Source organism: Heptranchias perlo, chromosome 41 (genome assembly GCF_035084215.1).
Source record: "Heptranchias perlo isolate sHepPer1 chromosome 41, sHepPer1.hap1, whole genome shotgun sequence".
NCBI lineage: Eukaryota > Metazoa > Chordata > Chondrichthyes > Hexanchiformes > Hexanchidae > Heptranchias > Heptranchias perlo.
The window spans coordinates 4,965,016-4,973,083 of record NC_090365.1 but is presented as its reverse complement, the minus strand read 5'-3'; positions in this window follow the sequence as shown (position 1 = coordinate 4,973,083).

Sequence of the window (8,068 nt, the reverse complement as noted above, 5' to 3'; positions counted from 1 at the left end):
TAGGTCATGGCCCGATTCGATCTACCAAAATGCATCACCTCACATTTACCTAAATTAAACTCCATCTGCCATTCATCGGCGCACTGGCCCAATTTATCAAGATCCCGTTGCAATCCTAGATAACCTTCTTCACTGTCCACAATGCCACCAATCTTGTTGTCATCTGCAAACTTACTAACCATGCCTCCTAAATTCTCATCCAAATCATTAATATAAATAACAAATAACAGCGGACCCAGCACCGATCCCTGAGGCACACCGCTGGTCACAGGCCTCCAGTTTGAAAAACAACCCTCTACAACCACCCTCTGTCTTCTGTCGTCAATCCAATTTTGTATCCAATTGGCTACCTCACCTTGGATCCCGTGAGATTTAACCTTATGTAACAACCTACCATGCGGTACCTTGTCAAAGGCTTTGCTGAAGTCCATGTAGACCACGTCTACTGCACAACCCTCATCTATCTTCTTGGTTACCCCTTCAAAAAACTCAATCAAATTCGTGAGACATGATTTTCCCCTCACAAAACCATGCTGACTGTTCCTAATCAGTCCCTGCCTCTCCAAATGCCCGTAGATCCTGTCTCTCAGAATACCCTCTAACAACTTACCCACTACAGATGTCAGTCTCACCGGTCTGTAGTTCCCAGGCTTTTCCCTGCCGCCCTTCTTAAACAAAGGCACAACATTTGCTACCCTCCAATCTTCAGGCACCTCACCTGTAGCTGTCGATGATTCAAATATCTCTGCTAGGGGACCCGCAATTTTTGACAAAAACAAACACAGAAGAGTTATTATTTCAGTGTAAAGAATTGTAGAACGCTGGAGTTTCTGGGTGGGTTTAAGGTGTGTGTTGCTGCACAGGTTTGACAGGGATTTGCTTATGTCACTGTCTCTGTTCCCTGATCACGAAGGAAGGTGTGGCTGCTGAAACAAGGTGAATTATTTCAACTTCACCCTTGTTATGAAGGCTCCTGTTATATGAATACTTAAGACCCCTGTTATATGGACACTGGAGGCCCTTGTTCTAAGGATCCTGGAAGCCTCTTATATGGATACTGAAAAAAAGAAAGAATTTGCATTTATATAGCACCCTTCCTGTTTTCAGGACATCCCAAATGGTTCACAGCCAATGAAGTACTTTTGAAGTGCATTCACATTTATTTGGAGGCAAACGCGGCAGTCAAATTGTGCACAGCAAGGTCCCACAAACAGCAATGAGATAATGACTAGTTAATCTGTTTTGGTGGTGTTGGTTGAGGGATAAATATTGGCCAGGACACCGGGCAGAACTCCCCTGCTCTTCTTCAAATTGTGCCATGGGACGTTTTATATCCTCCTGAAAAGGCAGACAGAGCCTCAGTTTAATATCTCATCTGAAGGACGGCAACTCCGACAGTGCAGCACTCCCTCAGTACTGCACTGAAGTGTCAGCATAGATTATGGGCTCAAGTCTTGGAGTGGGGACTGAAGCTAGGACCTTCTGACTCAGAGACCAAAGTGCTGCCGACTCAGCCAGGCAGACACAATAAGCCAGTACCATATAATTTAAAAGAAAACAACTATTTTTAAAGATAAGCGACTACAGTTCTCCAGTATAGAGAATAGCAAGTGGTAAAATCAAACAACATTTTATGAAATAAAAAAAAAGCCAGAAAGAAAAGAGTAACATAAACAAGCTGGTATAGGGGGAGGGGTTACCTCTAAAATTAATTATTTGTTTTCAGTGGCGATATTGCTTTTGCAGACCTGGCTCCTTGTTGACCTTTTAACAGGTTACAAGATGGTGATATTTCCTGTCTTGAGAACACAGACTTTAGCGTCGCTGCTCAGTTCCTGCTGTACATCGTGCAAATAAAACACTAGGGTTGGGGCTATACATCGCAAGCCATGTTCTCAAACTGATTCTGTCAATTCGTCTCTCTTCTCAGTTCAAGCCTGATTCAGAGTTGTAGCATTTTTATACCGGGGAAGGGAGCAATTCACTGCGGGTAGATTAGAAGGATTTTATGGAGATTCTGTTTGCTTTCAAGTTACAATACCACCTCCCACTATCTCTACACCCATCGGCATAACTCAGTAAGGAACAATGGATACTAGGGAGTGGTTAAACCAAAACAACTTGCATTTATATAGCAGCCCTCATGTAGAAGAACGTCTGGTGATTAGCAAAGGGAATAGAGGAGACAGGAAAGGTTAAAGGGAGGAGCCAAATGCACGATCAAAAAAGTAGGTTTATGAGAGGCTTCTTAGGGAAGGCAAAGTGCTTTAGGGAGAGAACTCGACTACAGGCTCGGTCTGCAATGGTGGAGCGAAGGATGTGAAGTAAACTGGAGCGGTGGTTGGGAATGTATGACTAAAGGGGATCACTTAAAGTGGGGCGAGACTGTGAAAGGGATTCATAATCAAGGACAAGCAGCTTGAAGTTATGCACCGGGGATAGGGAATCAGTGAGATTTGGCAGAGACCATGCTGATGGGGGGTGTGAGACATTTTGCGTGAGAGGAATTGGGCAGTCGTTTTTTGGGTTAGCTGGAGCCTATGACGGGCAAAGGAGGGGAGGCCAGGGAGCAGAGCATCTGAGAACAACTTGCCTCTAATATAGAAAAACGTCCAAAGGAACTTCACAGTGGCACAATCAAAAAAAATCAATCAATTGTAGAGGTGGTGAAGGCATGAGTTAAGATTTCGGCAGCAGAGCGAGAGAGGTGGGAGTGTAGTTGGGCACTGTTCTGTAGGTGAGGACTGACCGGGAAACTCAGGGTTGAGCAGAACACCAGCTGGCTCAGCCTGGGAGGGCAGCTGGGGAGGCTGATGATGCCGGAGGCACGTAGATGCAAGCAAGGACCAAAAAGGATTAAAGACTGGAATCTAACAAAGAGGTTCACGTGATTTATATATGAACGATGGATACCTGGGCATGATTACAGGGCAGTAATCTAATTGAAAGGTACAGGTGATTTATGGAGCCATTTGTGGCCTGCTGCCTCTTTACCAGTGGACTTGCTGCTCCTTGTGTCTCTGGGCCGAAATTCTGTCTTCCAGGCTGTGGGCGTGTTCACTGAGCTGGGACTCCGTCTCGTTTTCTTTTTGTCTGGTAAAGGAAGGCACGCTGATTAGGCCGTATGTAGACCAGGTGATCCTGAACGCAGCAAACCAGGCGCCTGTTGCATTCAGGGCAAACCAATTTCCGGTTTGAGTCCTAAAACAGGCCTTAGGCCCCTTATTAGCATATTCAAGAGGCCTAACACCTGCTAATGTCCTGCCTTGGACCCCTCCACAGTACCTGAACCAATATGCTGGTCGTACGTGTTTCTGATGCTGTTCAGGCACAGGAGGTTGGCCCCCTAAACTGGACTTCTTTGCACCTGTTTTCCTTCCAGAAAATGGGCGCAGTGAGGTCCAGTTTCACCCCCAAATTGTCTTGGTGCAAACATGAAGAATGGCCCTCCCTGGGTGTCTGTGGAACCAGACCTCAGCCTGAGGTCGCGCTTGCTCTTGAGGAAAGAGAGGGGAAAATTTGAGGAAAAGAGCTGAATGTGGACGAGGGAATAAAAGCCTCTCAAAATTGCTCTTGACAAACACACAGTGAGTGTTGACTCACTGGATATTATGGGATATTTATGAGTGACAGATGCAGCCCGTGCAATTAATTGCCCGGGTTTCACTTCACTCATTCAACTATGTATTGTTGCGTAAGTACACAGTGATGTAATCAGGCGTTGGAGGATTGTAAATTTCAGTGACACGCCTTCGTGCAGTTTTGCTGAATGAAATAAACCGTGTAAAAAGAATCCACAATCTTTTTGATTTGTTCTTGGGATACAAGCAATGCTGGCAAGGCCACATTTAGCACTCGCCACTTGTTGCCCTGAGGCAGTGGTGGGCCTTCTTGCTTTGTAGCGATTTGTTTTTATTTTTATAACTGAGTGGCTTATTAGGCCACATCAGAGGGCATTAAAGTCAACCACGTACCGTGGGACTGGAGTCATGTGTAGGCCCAAACCGGGTAGGAGTAGCAGGTTCCCTTCCCTGAAGGACATTAGTGAACCCAGCTGCGTTTTGACAGCAATCCGGTAGCTTTCATGGTCACACTTTCTAGTGCTAAATTACTAGATTTAATTGAATTCAGTTTCACAATTTACCATGGTGGGATTTGAATTTAAGATGTCTGGGTTGCTTGTCTGGGACCATTACTGTTACACTGCAGTATCTAAATAATTACACAACTATTCTATAGCTTTCTAAATGATGCTTTTATCTCCCACCATTTTCTCACTTTCTGTTTCACGCAAGGCTACAAGTTTCACAGGCATCAACTGCCCTCCAGTAGCTTATCGTCATGTGTGAGCTTGGACATATGTATTAGCAAGCTGTTTGACCATGAAGTGCCTCACAGCCAATCCTGATTCTATTCTCACCTGAGGTCCACACGCACACGCACACATACGCACACGCACACCCACCCACCCACCCTTTCCGGAAAGCGTCAATAGATAGCGACTGAGAGTGGGAACCCTGCCTGAGTTGCTTCTGTCCAGAGCCCAGGGACATCAAGGCTCAGTTTTAGCTCCTTCACCGTTGCCCCATCCGAAATCAGTTAACTCAGTGCAGGCCAGTTATCAAGGCTCGGACCTGGTACACATGTATGTCTTGGTTCCGTAACGCAGTTACAATCCGAGGCCTTGGGCGAGACGCTTAATATTGAGCCCAAAGTTCTGGGGGCCAGAGAGGGCAAAGTTGGTGGCGGTGGGGAGGAAAGAGGGGGGCGCGAGGAGGCAGAATCTGGTTTTGCCAGATTCGTGGGTGAGCGTTGTCGCCAATCAACTGTGTGGGGCATTGCTGCCGAACCCAATCCTGTCCTCACTCGATGTCCACATATGCGATTCAAGCTGGCGTCATTGGATAGAATCAGGAATGGGAAATCTGGCCAATTTTCCTCTCACTAATACAGAGGCACTAAAGTTACTTGTGATTCCACTGCTGTTACACTGGCTGAGATCAACTAACTCAGCACAGTTTGTGGATCAAATCTCTGCTTCCTAAAAGAAAGAAGTTGGATTTATAGAGCACCTTTCATGTCCTTAGGATGTCCCAAAGTGCTTTACAACCGATGGATTACTTTGCAAGTGTAGTCACTGTTGTTACAAATGTGGCAGCCAATTTGCAAGATCCCAAAAACAACAGATGAACGATTGACCAGATCATCTGTTTCTGGCAGTGTTGGCTGAGGGAGGAACATTGGCCAGGACACTCTTCTTCCGAATAATGCTAGGGGATCTTTTATATCCACCTGAGAATGGCCAACTGCCTTGGTTTAATGTCTCAACCAAAAGATGGTATCTCTGACAATGCAGCACTCCCTCAGTACTGCATTAAATTGTCAGCTTAGATTATAAGCTTATATCCGTAGTGCACTGTAAGTCTTGGCTACTTCCTAGATAACCTCCCTAAGCTAACAGGGTAGCTTTAAATTATAGTTATTATCGTTGACATTTCACAATATAATTTGCACCGAAGGACTTACTGACCTTTTGGCTGGTGTGTTAAATGAGAAACCTTAATGTAGCAATGCTTGCTAGCCAAGGGAGAACCCCAGACAGAGATTGTTGGAAAGGTTGTTAAGGAGATTGATTATTAAAGGAATATGTTTTACCATGGGGACAAATAAATAAAGAATGAGCTTGCATTTATATAGCATCTTTCATTACCACTGGATGTCCCAAAGCACTTAACAGCCAATGAAGTATTTTTGAAGTGTAGCCAATGTTGTAATGTGGGGAATTGCGGCAGTCAATTTGCACAAAGCAAGCTCCCACAAACAGCAATGAGATAAATGACCAGATAATCTGTTAGTGATGTTGGTTGAGGGATAACTATTGGCCAGGACATCGGGGAGAACTCCCCTGCACTTCTATAAGTGCCATGGGATCTTTTCCATCCACCCGACAGGGCCTGAGTTTAACGTCTCACCTGAAAGAGGGCACCTCCGACAGTGCAACGCTCCCTCAGTACTGCACTGAAGTGTCAGCCTGGTTTGTGACTCGAACCCATGACCTCCTGACTTAGAGGCTAGACTGCTACCAACTGAGCCAAGTCTGACACAGGGATTGTGTGTTAGGACCTCTTTCACAACCTTCTCTTGGAATCACAGAAATACTACAAAGGAGGCCATTCAGTCCATCGTGTGTGCACCGGCTATTCAACCATGTGACTGCTGCTGGACGTGCACATGAAGCAGGCCCGCCACAACCTGCTCAGGGCAACTGGGGATGAGCAATAAATGCCAGCCTTGCCAGCGATGCCCACATCCCAAGAATGAATTTTTTAAAAAAGGTAAAGGTTGGGAAGGAGGAGCTTTAAAAAAACATTGACCCTGATGGATTTTCTTTTCTAATGCAAGTTTTTATTGGAAATTCTTTGGCATAATTACAATCAGTTATCAAACAGCATGCAAAAATATTAATGCAAACATCTGAACAATGCAAACTGAGGCACAGGTTTTATTTTTGTTTATTCTCCTAATATTTAAACCCTTAAAGCCCTAGGGGGAGGATGGGTTAATTTCCCATGGTCGTACACTGCGTTGCTGCAGTTGTTAACCTGCTTAGATCATAAACAGTTAATGGCCGAGTTGAAAATAGCAGACGAAGGAATGTTACATAAATGGACTGACTGGTGCATTATCTCAGAGAATTAAACCCCTGTCTAAACACTGCTCCTGTTTTTCTTTTTAAGCTTTGTGTGCTCATTAAGGTGAGGGATGTCAGTGCTGGGGAATGTCTTTACACTTTAGTCATCCAGTGTCAGCATCGAGCACCTCCAAGTCAGGTACAGCACAGCCAGATGCAGAGTAAAGTCCCCTCCGTTCTGGCCCAACTTATAAGTGTCCCAATGTGAGAGTTTTCCCCCAATTTCCATACCGGCCATGAATGCCGATTAGTGCCACATTAAAGGACAGTTTGATGCTGCATCATCTACTAGGAGCTGGAGTGAGGCTGGCCAAACCCATTTCACAAAGGCGCCTTACGGTCACTGTTTAGAGAATTCCATCCCTTCAATCAGGACTGGATTTCAACCCAGGACCAGAGGGGAAAAAACCACTGCCCAACCCTTTGCACCGCCCAGTTCCAACAAATTCCTCTTCTGGTTAAGAATTTGGGGTCAACATTAGAAGGCTATTGAGATGGATGGCGTTCAAACTGCACAGAAAGTACATGCTTTAATCTAGCTGCAATTTACCATGTTTTGTTATTACTTTCGTGGATAAGTGGGGTAATTGGTCTTTTCTGATCATGCGAATGCCACAATATTTGACCAAAAATCCTCCAAGGTTGGAAAGAGTTGGAGAAAAGCACGGTGGAAGTAAAAAAAGAAAAACTTGCATTTATATAGCTCCTTTCATGACTTCAGGTCATCCCAAAGTGCTTTACAACCAATGAAGTACTTTTTGAAATGTAAACAATTTTACAACACCAAGTTATAGTCCAGCAATTTTATTTTAAATTCACAAGCTTTCGGAGATTTTCTCCTTCCTCAGGCAAATGTTTCAAGAGCTCCTTGAAGCCTACGCATTTATACATATTGAACAATACATGGTGTTTACAGACTGCCCCTGCAACTGCCCGTTGCCAAGGCAATCACCGTGTTCAGACAGAGAGGTGTCACCTGCAGAACCCCCGAATACACATTCAACAAAAAAACAAACAGGGAAAAAAAACAGAGAAAAAAAAACACAGAGAGAGGCAGAAACATCCGGAAGGCAGAGAGAGCCAGCAAATGACCCATTATATTAAAAACAGATAACATTTGTTCGCTGGTGGGGTAACGTGTAGCGTGACATGAACCCAAGATCCCGGTTGAGGCCGTCCTCATGGGTGCGGAACTTGGCTATCAATTTCTGCTCGACGATTTTGCGTTGTCGTGTGTCTCGAAGGCCGCCTTGGAGTACGCTTACCCGAAGGTCGGTGGATGAATGTCCATGACTGCTGCAGTGTTCCCCGACTGGGAGGGAACCCTCCTGTTTGGCGATTGTTGTGCGGTGTCCGTTCATCCGTTGTCGCAGCGTC